At 40.7% G+C, this 13420-nt stretch overlaps 1 long non-coding RNA gene across 1 annotated transcript; it reads right to left on the bottom strand.

Moving 5' to 3' along the window:
• Positions 1-9598: 9598 nt before the first annotated feature.
• On the bottom strand, positions 9599-13139 carry LOC111826771. Its single transcript, XR_002830156.1, has 2 exons — positions 11465-13139; positions 9599-9855 (listed from the first exon to the last, which is right to left on the bottom strand). It is a non-coding gene; the product is annotated as an uncharacterized LOC111826771 (long non-coding RNA).
• Between the last annotated feature and the right edge of the window lie 281 nt (positions 13140-13420).

Below are 13420 nucleotides of genomic sequence, written 5' to 3'. Positions count from 1 at the left end.
GAGGAGGAGGAGGAGGAGGCGGGGTCTGGGGGGAAGAGTGGGAAAGGCTGGAGGGCGGGAGGCTTGGCTGATTCCTGCCCAGCGAGCGTCTCCCGGGCGGCGCGGTCCCCACCGGTGGGCGCGTCTCCGCGGAGACCTCACCGGCACGGCCGGGCGCCCGGGCCTCGGGGCTCCGGGGTGCTCACCCCCTGGGTCTCTGTCGGGCCGCGTTCCTTTGGGTGTTTGTGCCTCGGGGGCGCAGTAAAAGGGCTTCATTTCTTTTTTTCTTTCTTTTTTTTAACTGGGGGGCCTGCCCCGAAATAAACGGGAAAGACCCGGTGAGGAAGACACTCCCGAGCGGCTGTGTTTAGCTGCTGAAGGTGTTGGATTCTCAGACGTGGCTTCGTATCAGAAAACCCATCAGCTGGGGGCTCTTGCAAAGCCGAGATAGCGAGACCACACCCAGGCCCGCGTCCGGAAGTGGGGAGGGCGGAGGATGTGGAGGAGGCGCTGGGGCCGGGGCGACGGGTGTCGGTTGGGGAGTCGCCTCTCTGACCAGCGTGAGGCCCCGGAGCCCCACTCGGCGTCCGGCGCGCGTGGGGCGGGGGAGGCCCTGACGGTGCTGGCCGCGGGCGCTTTCCGCAGGGGCTGTCTTTATTTGAGAACACGTGTACTGGGGGGCGGGGAGGGGGGATATCAGTCCTTAAAGGCAGCCACCTGAAAACATGGTAACATTTGTTCAGAACATATTGACCTCCTCGATGTATCGGGCCGTGTTGCAGAGACTCTCAGCATTACAGCAGAGAGCAAAAGAGGCCCTTGCCTTCAAGGAGCTTGCGATCGAATGAAGAAAAGAATGAAGAGATAAAATGGGGTCACTATTGTCAAGCCGCTAAATTACTAAAAATCAAGTAGGTTGAGGTATGAGGAAACAATTCTATTCTTGTTTGAACTAGCCTAGGAAGTTAAACTTTTAAACTTTACAGTCCCTAGCCCTCCCCCCCCCCTCCCCAAATAAATGAACTTTCCAGTCTTGCAACAATGCCTGGACATACGTCAGACCTCCAGGTAACCCTCTTATTACCCTCGGCAGGACTCACCAATTTGGACCACCTGACATCTGACTGCTAACTATCTTGGACCAATCTTAGGGCTAAGAATGCAGGACTAATTATGCTCAAGAATGCTTCTTACTATAAGAACTCTTTTCCTTCTTCTTAGGGGTTTTTTACTTAGTTGTGTTTCCAGTTTGCAAACCTTAAGACCCTTGAATAAATCATTTATTTCTAATCAAAGCCTCCAAACTCTTTTTGAGTTCGTTCAACACTAATAGAGGAAGGTTGGAAATGAATTTCTGATGATAACTCTAATTATGGGCAAGTCCTTCCATTTAGATTCTTTAACGGGGAGATCAAGTTTCTCTTAAAGGTTCAAGAGACTTGATTGCTTTTAGCTCAAAATAATCCTCATGCCAAAGTGGCACATCTTGGGGAGACCTGTTCTGAACCCCTTTATTCACAGTATCTAGAAGGTGGAAACAACTCAAGTGTCCATTGATTGATGAATAGATAAAATGTGGTATGCTTATCCAGCCTTAAGAAAGGATATTCTGACCCATGCAACAAAATGGATGAAACTTCTAGACATTATGCTAAATTAAATAAGCCAGAAACAAAAGGACAGGTATATGTTTCTACTCACATGAAGTACTTAAAGGAGTCAAATTCATAGAGACAAAAAATAGAATGGTGTTTGCCAGGAGCTGGGGGAAGGAGAAAATGGAGAGTTATTGTTTAATGGGTACGGAGTTTCATTTAGGAAAGATGAAAGTTTGGGAGATGCATGGTGGTAATGGTTGCACAACAATGGGAATGTATATTAATGCTACTGAACTGTACACTTAAAAGTGGTTTAAAAAATAGTTTAAATGGCCCTGCTGGTGTGGCTCCATGGTTGGGAATTATAAACCAGGAGGTCACAGTTCGATTCCTGGTCAGGGCACATGTCCAGGTTGTGGGCTCGGTTCCCAGTGTGGGGTGTGCAGGAGGCAGCCAATCAATGATTCTCTCTTATCATTGATGTTTCTTACTCTCTCACCCTCTCCCTTCATCTCTCTTTTTTAAAAAATCAATGAAAACATACTTAAAAATAAGTAAAAGTTTACCTAGATCCATCCTATGTAATAAAAGACTAATATGTAAATTGACTGAATGGTGGAATGACAGGTCACTATGATGTGCACTGACCACCAGGGAGCAGACACTCAATGCAGGGGCTGTCCCCTCGTGGTCAGTGCACTCCCACAGTGGGAGCACCGCTCAGCCACAAGCCAGGCCCACAGCTGGCACCTCTCCTGCCTCCGTGGCAGTGCTAAGGATATCCGACTGCGGGCCTAAGCTGTCAGACATCCCCTGAGGGCTCCCGTACTGCAAGAGGGTGCAGGCCAGGCTGAGGGAGCCACCCCCCAAGTGCACAAATTTTGTGCACGGGGCCTCTAGTATTTTTATAATGTCTAGGTGTTGAAAGAAACAGCTTGTAAAATCCACAGCATTTATGGATTACATTTAGTTACAGTTTTATGTTCAAATTATATATAAGTATTTTCGAATATATTTATATGTAAGTCTTGGACATTTTTTGGCAAATTTCTAGAGGATTTTATCCTCTTATAAAACAAATACTTTATAATGGAGACTCCTGGAAGACACCACATGTTCAAGGTTAACATCACCAGTAAGTTATAAAAGCATCATGTTGTACCCCATGCTATGATGCAATCAGAAGGATGTATCATCCTGTAATATCCTTTCCAATAATGCAGAGCCTCAATCTAATCATGAGACAACATCAGACAGTTGTGAATGACTGTCCCAGCTGCCGGGCAGCCTATAAAATAACTGACCAGTATTCTTCAAAAGTGTCTAGGTCTATTTTGTAGTTACTAAATATCTTGCATATTCATTATTTTTTAAATTGTTTTTTTATTTTTCAATTACAGTTGACATACAACATCATTTTTGAGTAATCTATCTTTCCCCACTGACTTTAAAAAGATTTTTTAATACATTCTAAATTTTATGTACATCTAAGTATTTTTCTGCTTTCAATTTTTTCCTTTGATCTGATTTAGGTCCTGCGCTAGTGCCAATATGTGTGAAATATTATAGCTTTATAAGATTTATTATCTGGTTATTTAGTATAGCTAACCACCTGTTCTCATCTTTATCAAATGTTACCTGGCTCTCCTCACACCCTTATTCTTCTATAAACTACAAAATCAATTCAGTAATTCTAACCAAATAAGCAAACACAAAGCAATTGGTATTTGGGTTTGGAGCTATATTGAAATTACAGATTGATTTTGTTAAAAATTGGTATGTTTATAATAGATTTTAGTCTTCCTAGCCTAAATTTTTTAAATGTTATTCAATTATTTTTAAAAATACATTTCATTTTATTTTTAAATATATTTTTATTGATTTCAGAGAAAAATACATTTCATTTCCATAAACATGTTCTTGAATGCCCAGTGTGTATTAGATGCTGTACTAGGCATCAGAGGCACAAAAATTAAGGTATGGCCTTTAGGAACTCATACCTGTCTGACAAGTAAACAGTGGCTCTAATATCATGTGTGATAAGTCAGTATAAAGGTGCACCTACTACTTAAAGAACATAGACAAAGAAGAGCGTAACTGCCTCCTGCAGGAGGGTAGCAGGGAAGGCTGCAAGGAGGCTCCGACCCTCACCTGTTCTTTGAAGGATGAGCATAAATTCATCAGCAGTAAAATGGGGAAGGTATTCTAAGGAGAGGAAATAAACAGATGAAAAGAGACAAAATAATAAAAGTGTATGTCAAAGTGGGTTTGGAGAATTATGAAAATTTCATTACTTCTTGAATTGATAGATAAGACTTAAAAAATAATTGGTGTTAGATTTAGAAATGAGAGCAGAACTTATTATGTGCAGTTTATGTGTTTTAACTAGCACAGTCCTTACAACAACCCTAATAGATAGGTACAGTGTTTGTGCACATTTTTCACATGGGGAACAGACACAAAGGATAAATAAACGGCCTTGAGGTTACAGAGCTGGACGTGACCATCAAAGTTTCCTCCTGGAAGTCTGACAAGCAGCAGGCTCACTGCCTGCTTCTCTGGAAAGCTTTGAATGCCATGGCACAAAGTGTAGTTTTTAACTACAGGTAATAAGGAGCCAATACAAATTTTTTTTAAAAAGAAGTGACTTCATAGGTTAATTTGGGGGGGAATATTAGTTTGGTAGGAGCTTTGGGGAGAGGTAGTAGGGAAAGAATGTTTACAAGGAGAACAGAGAAGAAGCTATTCCTAACATTTAGAGATGAGGAGGACCTAAAGTCCTGACCAGTGGCAATGAATACAGGAAGCTCGGGATTAGTGTAACAATTCCAAAGTAAATAAATAAATAGGACTCATGGCCAGTTGGATATAAGGATTAAGGAGGTGCTAAGGACAAGGTGAGTCTGAGAATCTGGAAAAACATGCGGGGCCCCTGGCTAAAGATAACAGATTAGTGAGTCATCCGGTTTATTGGTGGTAATTGAAGCCTACAGAATGGATGGCTCAGGTAACTAACTCAACAGAGCCTTAGGGAACACCAGCCTGGGAGCAATGGGCAGGAGAGAAGGAGTCTACAAAAATACCGATGAAGACTGGTAAAACTGGTAGGAAGATAGTAAACATAAAAATAGAAAGCACCAAGTACCATAAAAGAGGTACAAACAAAGGAATGTGGGAGTTCAGAGGCAGATTACAACTTAATCTTTCTGAGCCTCTGTTTAGTCATCTATAAAATTGGGTTGGACTAAGTCAGTGATGGCAAACCTTTTGAGCTCGGCGTGTCAGCATTTTGAAAAACCCTAACTTAACTCTGGTGCCGTGTCACATATAGAAATTTTATTTATTTTATATATTTAAATGCCATTTAACAAAGAAAAATCAACCAAAAAAAAAATGAGTTGGCGTGTCACCTCTGACACGCGTGTCATAGGTTCGCCATCACTGGACTAAGTTGTCCCTGAAGCCTACACACACACATACACACACACACACACACACACACACACACAGTGGAGATGGAGATCATTTATAATTAAGGGGTGAATTTTGTGGCATAGCCTATAGCTGCAAATCCAGGGAAGGAAGAGATTACAATCATATATGTATAGAAGCTTATGGAAGAAGAGCGAGCGTGGTGATGGGCAGGATATAAATAGAGAAGAGGAAAAGCCTGAGTAGAAATAAAGATGCGAGGCCACTTACTTCCCTGATGAACTTTGAGGTCTCAGCTAGAAATTCATGGGAAATAGGGTTGGAGGTAGGTAGGGTAAGGCCAGATGATGGTGGTCCTTACAAACCAGAGGATGGAGTTTAGAAATGGCACGGCGGCAGTAGGCAGTTACTGCAGATTCTTGGACAGGGTTGTGATATATTTAAGGTACAGGATATAGGTAATTTGATCTCCGCTATTTTTACTGCCCAACATGTCTATTGCTATGACACTTTTCGCCATTGCCATTTTCACACTGTAGTGAACAATGTGTGTGCCACCCAGATCGCTCCCTCTCTAGGTCCTGAGTAAACAGCTGGCAACTTTCAGCCAAGTCTCTCTCCGGAACTTGCCCTTGATGGAGAGAGCCACTTTGTCCACAGCCATGCCACTCCACCAGGAGCAGCGCCCATTCAATCACTGGTGGACGGTGTTTACAAAGGCCCAGCCAACCCTCCTCAGTTCGGAAAAACTCAGAAGTGGCATCCCAGCTCCCGAGTTCCCAGCAGGGATCAACCAAGGCCTTTGTTGCAACTGCATCACAGTTCATTCAGCTTCTCCTGCGGCCAAATCCTTCTTTCTTCATTCCCCCACAGGTGCTAATCCCAAGAACACTCCATAATAAACTTCCTGTATGCTAATTTCCATCTCAGAATTATTTTTTCCTGGAGAACCAAACTGCAACACACATGGGAATTATATTTTCACTCAACTCGTCTTCTATGCTTACTGAACAACTTAATTGTAGAAAATGTTGTAAGCGCAGATTTTGTTTTGAGCAGTTTTTCTCAACAATTTTCACATTTGTAGCTTCTAACACCAAGATATCCTTTTATAAAACCTCCAGTACCTAAGATCACATACCCCTTTAGGCAATATACATCAGGTCAAATGTGAAGAGTATAGCCACAAACAGCTAGGTCTAACTAATGAACACCATGGGGAAGGAAATAATGGTTTGGTGGTAACCACGTGTTCGCAGGATATACCCTTGGCTAACAGAGCATGTAGCTCGGTGCCCTGTATATACACTTGGAGGTCCCAGGTGCTCTGCAGAGGGAATCCATAGCTGGAAAGTTTACAGAGTGCTGTTTCAGGTCACAAAGAAATTATGACATCATTTGATTTTCTTTTTGCAGTTGTCCAAAATATCTTACATTTATATATTTTGCACACAGCACTGTTTTTTAAAAAAAATCACCAACCATTTCACTACCAGATGGCTTTAGCTAAGCACATTACTGTCCTTCAGTTTTAAAGCATCATGAACAAAGTTCAAAAATTTAAAACTTGGCCTAGCCGGTTTGGCCCACTGGATAGAGCATCAGCCTGTGGACTCAAGGGTCCCAGGTTCGATTCCGGTCAACGGCATGTACCTTGGTTGCAGGCACATCCCCAGTAGGGGGTGTGCAGGAGACAGCTGATTGATGCTTCTCTCTCATCGATGTTTCTAACACTCTATCCCTCTCCCTTCCTCTCTGTAAAAAAATCAATAAAATATATTTTTAAAAAAATTTAAAACTTGGAATAAAAACAGGCAACAAACCGTTGTCATTCTAAAATTGATGGTTAAGTAGTTAGTACTGGTAGAATGGTTGCCTCAGTGTCCACAGCATCAAAGTATATTGCCAAGATGATGATCAGGCTGGCAGCTTTGAGGGGAGAACGTGGTGTGGAAAAGGGACTGGAGACATTGGCCATCTGTTGCTGATGGCCTATGTCACTCTTGTCCTTAAGAGGTTTTGTTTCTCAAAATGCCTTTTCCTCAACAACAGTAATAGATGTAGTTTAGAAACATGTCCAGTGCTCGCTGAAGTGACCAAGTTTTTAACCCTGAGGTAGATGGGCTTACATTGCACTCTTTATAATATATACAGATTCTGTAAAGGGAAACGTATTGAAAGCTGGCTGTGTAATTGACATATTGCCAAAGAATAAATTATATCCTGTACTGTGATTATGTATTCAGCAATAATGAATACTAGGAGAAAAGAGCAAAGTAGCAATTATACCAATTACAATTGATTAGTTGGTATTAACATAACAAGATGTGCTTATTTTATTATACTTTCTTACTCCACAAGAAAGCTCTAATGTCTTAAGCTATCTGGTTCCTCTTCAAAATCCCTTTTTATAATTGATTAATTCAGTGAATTTGGAAGAAGACTGGAAATTTCTATTATTACTAATGATAAAATTTTATCTGGTTGTGCTACCATTTTCACTGTTTTATGTTATTATGGTTTCTAATCTGTTTTTCCTGTGCTATTGGAATGGCAACTGCATTTTTAAAATGTTATTTTTCAATTACAGTTTACATTCAATATTATTTTATTTTAGTTTCAGGTATATGCATTTTAAAAATATATTTTATTGATTTTTTACAAAGAGTAAGGGAGAGGGATAGAGAGTTAGAAACATCGATGAGAAACATCAATCAGCTGCCTCCTGCACACCCCTTACTGGGGATGTGCCCGCAACCAAGGTACATGCTCTTGACCGGAATCGAACTTGGGACCCTTCAGTCTGCAGGCCGACACTCTAATCCAGTGAGCCAAACCAGTTAGGGCAGGTATATGCACTTTTAAAATATTTAAAAAAAATATTTTATTGATTTCAGAGAGGAAAGGAGAGGAAGAGAGAGATGGAAACATCAATGATGAGAAAGAATCATTGATTGGCTGCCTCCTGCACGCCCTGGCATGTGCCCTGATTGGGAATCAAACCGTGACCTCCTGGTTCGTAGGTCAATGCTCAACCACTGAGCCAGCTGTGTATGTTGTATTGTACCCCACGAATCACACAAGGACGCCTCAAGAAGTCGAATTAAGGAGCCACATTAATTTCAAAGCCGGGACTATGAGGGGCCAAATGCTCTCCAAATCTTGTAGTGCCCCCTTGGCCGAAACATCAGACTTATATAGGCAAATATCACAAAGGTATTGATTACATCTTGAGGTTTGGAATGAGGAGCCTGGTTTGCAAAAAGCAGTTTGTTACAGAAGCTTAGATTTGAGCAAGTTAGTTATCTACAAAGATTAATTATAGTTTCGGGTCTTGGGACCACTGAGTCCATGGAAACACATTATCTGGAGCCACTGAGGCAATTTAGAGTAATTGTGCTGTCCTGGTCAGGTCTTGGGACCACTGAGTCAACAGAAACACATTATCTGGAGCCACTGAGGCAATTTAAAGTAATTGTGCTGTCCTGGTCTCCAGGTGCAGAGGAATGTGTTTCCAAATACCAGTAAGATCACAATCAATGGGGGTATTCAAACCACAATCAATGGAGTATTCAACCGAATGGGATAACTTATATGAGTTCAGAAAATTAAAATAACTTTTCTATTATTTTAGCAAGCAAATAATTACAGAAGCCAAATCAGCAGGGTTAAAATATTAAAAAGCAATTTTTACCCAAGCATGGTTGTTACCATGCTTCATATATACATTTTTTTAAAATATATTTTTTTTATTGATTTTTTTTACAGAGAGGAAGGGAGAGAGATAGAGAGTTAGAAACATCGATGAGAGAGAAACATCGATCAGCTGCCTCCTGCACATCTCCTACTGGGGATGTGCCCGCAACCCAGGTACATGCCCTTGACCGGAATCGAACCTGGGACCCTTCAGTCCGCAGGCCAACGCTCTATCCACTGAGCCAAACCGGTTTCGGCCCATATATACATTTTTTTAATAGAACAAAATAATGCAAAAGAACTATAATAATTGGAGCACATGAATATCCACTATTGTTTACTTTTTGTTAGAAATTGAAATGAAAGAATTGAAATTTTATTAAGAAAATTAGGTGGCAAGGTAATCACAGTTCTCTATAAAGCAGAACTCTGCTTCTTTGCAGATCTCCAAAGTGTGAATTTGACAGTTTAGCAGAACAAGTTGATAATCTTATACACTTCTGGTGAGTTGGGCGCCCTTTACATTTTTTTAAAAAAATATATTTTATTGATTTTTCACAGAGAGGAAGGGAGAGGGATAGAGAGTTAGAAACATCGATGAGAGAGAAACATCGATCAGCCGCCTCCCGCACACCTCCCTGGGGATGTGCCCGCAACCAAGGCACATGCCCCCGACTGGAATCGAACCCGGGACCCTTCAGTCTGCAGGCCGAAGCTCTATCCACCGAGCCAAACTGGTTAGGGCGCCCTTTACATTTTTAACAATGAAAATTAAGTCTATTAAATTTAAACTCTGAAAAAAAAAACCACACACAGCAAGATCCTTCAATGTGTGAAACACCAGAGTAAATTAATTAACTCTGTTTTCCGAAGTCATGGAAAGGATAGGAGAGAGGTATGAGTAATTTATTCAACTTTTGACAGTGACCTTGTGCCCCCTATGGTCAAACAAGCGTACTACAAGAAACAAGCAGTTCTCTTAAAAGTAGGAGCGCCCTGGTCCAGGGCTCAGTTGGTTGCAGTGTTGTCCTGATGTGCCAGGGTTGAGGTTCGTTCCCTAGTCAGGGCACATACAGGAATCAACCAGTGGGTGCATGAGTGGATGGAACAGCAGATTTCTGTCTTTCTCACTCTCTACCCATCTATCTATCTAAACAATAAAGGAGAAAAAATTATTTAAACAAGTAGGAGAGCATAACAATGTGGATTGAAGGGAAGACCTTCAAACTTAGTATGAAAAGTAGAAGACGTAAGACAAGGCAAAAAATACTTAAGTGTGACTAAGTAGGTGTTCTTAGGGTCAATTTATTGAGTGGCTAAGATTTAATTATAATTATAAGCAAAAGCCGAACATAAAAGGTCATTAACAGAATTCAATTTAAGAAAGTTATTTTCCACAATGTGATATACAGTTGATGTGTTATAGAATTGTATGCTTGAAACCTATATAATTTTAGTTATTAGTGTTACTATCACCCCTCCTTCTCTTATTGTATTTAAGGCACTTTTCACTTGGTGAAATATAATGGGGCATTTGGGGTACCTCCCATTTCATTTCTAGGTTCTGCAGAGTGGGATTATGTATTCACATGAACAAAATTTGGTTATCACAAAATGTTGATATCCATTTTAGAAGCATTTCTATCTGTAGCAAATTGTATATAAATTATTTTTTTCCATTCTCTTCTATTGGTTTGACATTCTCTTGTAATTAATTTTTTATGATGGTGCAAAATCAGTTTTGAGAAAAAAAGTTTAACTTAAGGTAACGCAAAACATTGCAGTTGGTATTAATGGTTTTTACTGTACAGTAAAATCTCTTTAATGAGTATAAATTGCTGTGTTTTTAAATAAATTTGCTCTGTTGGATCCAGATATTAAAATGTAAATTTTCTGCTACTGTGAATAGACAAGACTGTTTCATCATTTAAGTAAAACAAATGCTAAGCACGTTGTTCACATCATTATCAGCACAGTATCCTTTTTGTGTGCCACCTTATCTTCTGTTAGCTTGACAGTAATTTATGGTGTGCTGCTAGATAAATCATCAAAATCCAAGGGTAAGAGTCCTGGTTGGTAAAATGTGGAAATTAAGGGCATGACTTGCAACTTGCATACATCACTTCAGTTCCTATCTCACTGGACACAACCTAGTACATGGTGTGTGATTGGATGGGAAATTGGGACATTAGTTTTTAGCTGAGCTGCCAAGTGCCCAGCTACAACTTCTATAGTTATACAAGGGGATAACAGAGGGACACAAAGTAGTCTCTGCTACCGTAAGTCAATGAGACAGTACGCTCTGGGTTTATCCCATTCCCTCTCAAAAAACCTAAGATTCCAACCAAGTGAGATAGTCATTAAAGGGATAATCTTGAATGTGTATAATATATTTAAAAAGACAGTTATTAAAAACTTCAAATCTTGACCTACTGTTAATAACGAATTACTTATCCCTGATCTCTCAACAAAACACTACAGCTGTTGAGTTTGATGGCTGTTTCCCAGCCCAAGTATGTAATACACTAGTAAAAACATCCCAATTTTCCACTACTAAAATTACAACAGAATAAATGTAACATGTCTATTACACTTTACAAAGAAAAACATCATGGAGAGTAGGTGGGTGAACTGCTTATCATACTGGGCCAGCCACCACCAAAGGGTTATCTCTTAACCTAGAGAGTATCTGACGTGTAATAGATGTTACTTTTATCTGCATAATTTCCCTCCTTCTGCTGGGGGCTCACCATCCTCACCTTATTTTGGGGAATTATCACTCAAATCCAGTCAACTGGACAGCAGTCTTCTCATTCTGTCCTCACCTAGAAGAAGGGGGTAAGAAACTTTGGGGTCTTTTTAAAATCTTTTAAATGTTTTTTAAAAATTGATTTTAGAGAGAGAAACATCGATTGACTGCCTCCTGCACGTGCCCTGACCCGGAACCGAACCCACAACCTTCTGGTGTACGGGATGATGCTCCAACCAACCAAGCCACACCGGCCAAGGTGAGGATGTATTTCTTAAAAAACAAAAAAGATTTGCTTCTTGCACTATCTGCTTTCTCCACGGTTTCCCATTTGTTTCGTTCCTTGCTTTCCATGATCAAGATGTCTCAGCTACCTGTCTGGTAATCCTCACTCGATTGCCTGTTCATGTATTTTTTAAAACTCTATTTTTATTGATTTCAGAGAGGGAGAGAGAAACATCAATGATGAGAGTCACTGATTGGCTGCCTCCTGCACACACACTATTGGGGATCAAGGGCGCAACCCGGGCACGTGCCCTTCACTGGAATAGAACCTAGGACCCTTCAGTCCACAGGCCGACGCTCTATCCACTGAGCCAAACCAGCCAGGGCTTTCCTGTTCATTTTTAAGAGTGAGGAGCTAAAACATAGATTAGCTGTGTGTTATGGTAGAAAGGGGTTGTTGTATAAAAACTGAAAATAAATTTTAAAAAACTACAAGTGGTAATATGACTAAAATATTTAAGACAAATTACAAACATGCCAGTGAACTTGATGTAACTGAAACTTTTTTCATATGGTTAGAAAGCTGTTTCTAAGTTGACAGATTATGATGGACTATTTTACTCTTATCCCTGCCCAATACTTTCCTTGTAGGATGAGGAGACCCCAAACCAAATTGTCTAGTGTGAGGTAAACATTATAAATATTAAGTGTTTGTTGCCTATGTTAAATCTCTTCAGAAAAAAGCAATCTGGGTATTTTGTCTTGAGGGCCTAAAGTAAGGATAGCTTATGTTGCAAGTGAGAAAATTTAACTCAAAGTGACTTGCAAAATGGGCAACTTATTGGCAGTGGTAGGGCTGGTTAACTTGCTATAGTTCATCCAGTATCATACAGATTTTCGTTTTCCCTTAGCTTTGTTGGGGTCATCCTCAAACTCTACGTAGTTATGAACAAGAGAGGATTCTTAGTAGGACCAAATTTTATGAGCAAGATTAATTTTTTAAAAATGCAAAGAATTATCAGTCTTAGTCATTTGTTGTTTACTAGAACTACTGCTTTCTATGGAGTAGTACACCCTACACCCAGCTCACCAAACTCACCCAGGCCAAGGAAATATGCAAGCTTTCTAAGGTGGTCACTACAGGAGACTGGGACTTACTAGCAAACAGTACAACAAAGGACTCTGAGTATCACGCAGAATCAGGCAGGAGCAAAGATGACCTGAAATCTGGTCTTTCAGTCAAGGAAGGGAAGAATATACAATTTCTTTGGGCTGAGTAGAAGGTGCAGCAAATTGGATTAGGCAATGGTAGAATGAACACTCCATGGGCATTAAAATTTTTTAACAGAATCAAAAGATGCCCTAGCTCCATGGTCAGCAAACTGCGGCTCGTGAGCCACATGGGGCTCTTTGGCCCCTTGAGTGTGGCTCTTCCTAAGCCTTAGGAGTACCCTAATTAAATTAATTAACAATGTACCTACCTATATAGTTTAAGTTTAAAAAATTTGGCTCTCAGAAGAAATTTCAATTGTTGTACTGTTGATATTTGGCTCTGTTGACTAATGAGTTTGCCGACCACTGCCCTAGCTGGTTTGGCTCAGCGGATAGAGCGCCGGCCTGCAGACTGAAGGGTCCCAGGTTTGATTCTGGTGAAGGGCACATGCATGGGTTGCAGGCTCAATCCCCAGTACGGGGCGTGCAGAAGGCAGCCGATCAATGATTCTCTTACCATTGATATTTC

This window comes from Myotis lucifugus, unplaced genomic scaffold, assembly GCF_000147115.1.
Source record: "Myotis lucifugus unplaced genomic scaffold, Myoluc2.0 scaffold_101, whole genome shotgun sequence".
Lineage (NCBI taxonomy): Eukaryota > Metazoa > Chordata > Mammalia > Chiroptera > Vespertilionidae > Myotis > Myotis lucifugus.
The sequence above is the reverse complement of the archived record's forward strand: the minus strand, read 5'-3'. Positions and strand labels throughout refer to the sequence as shown.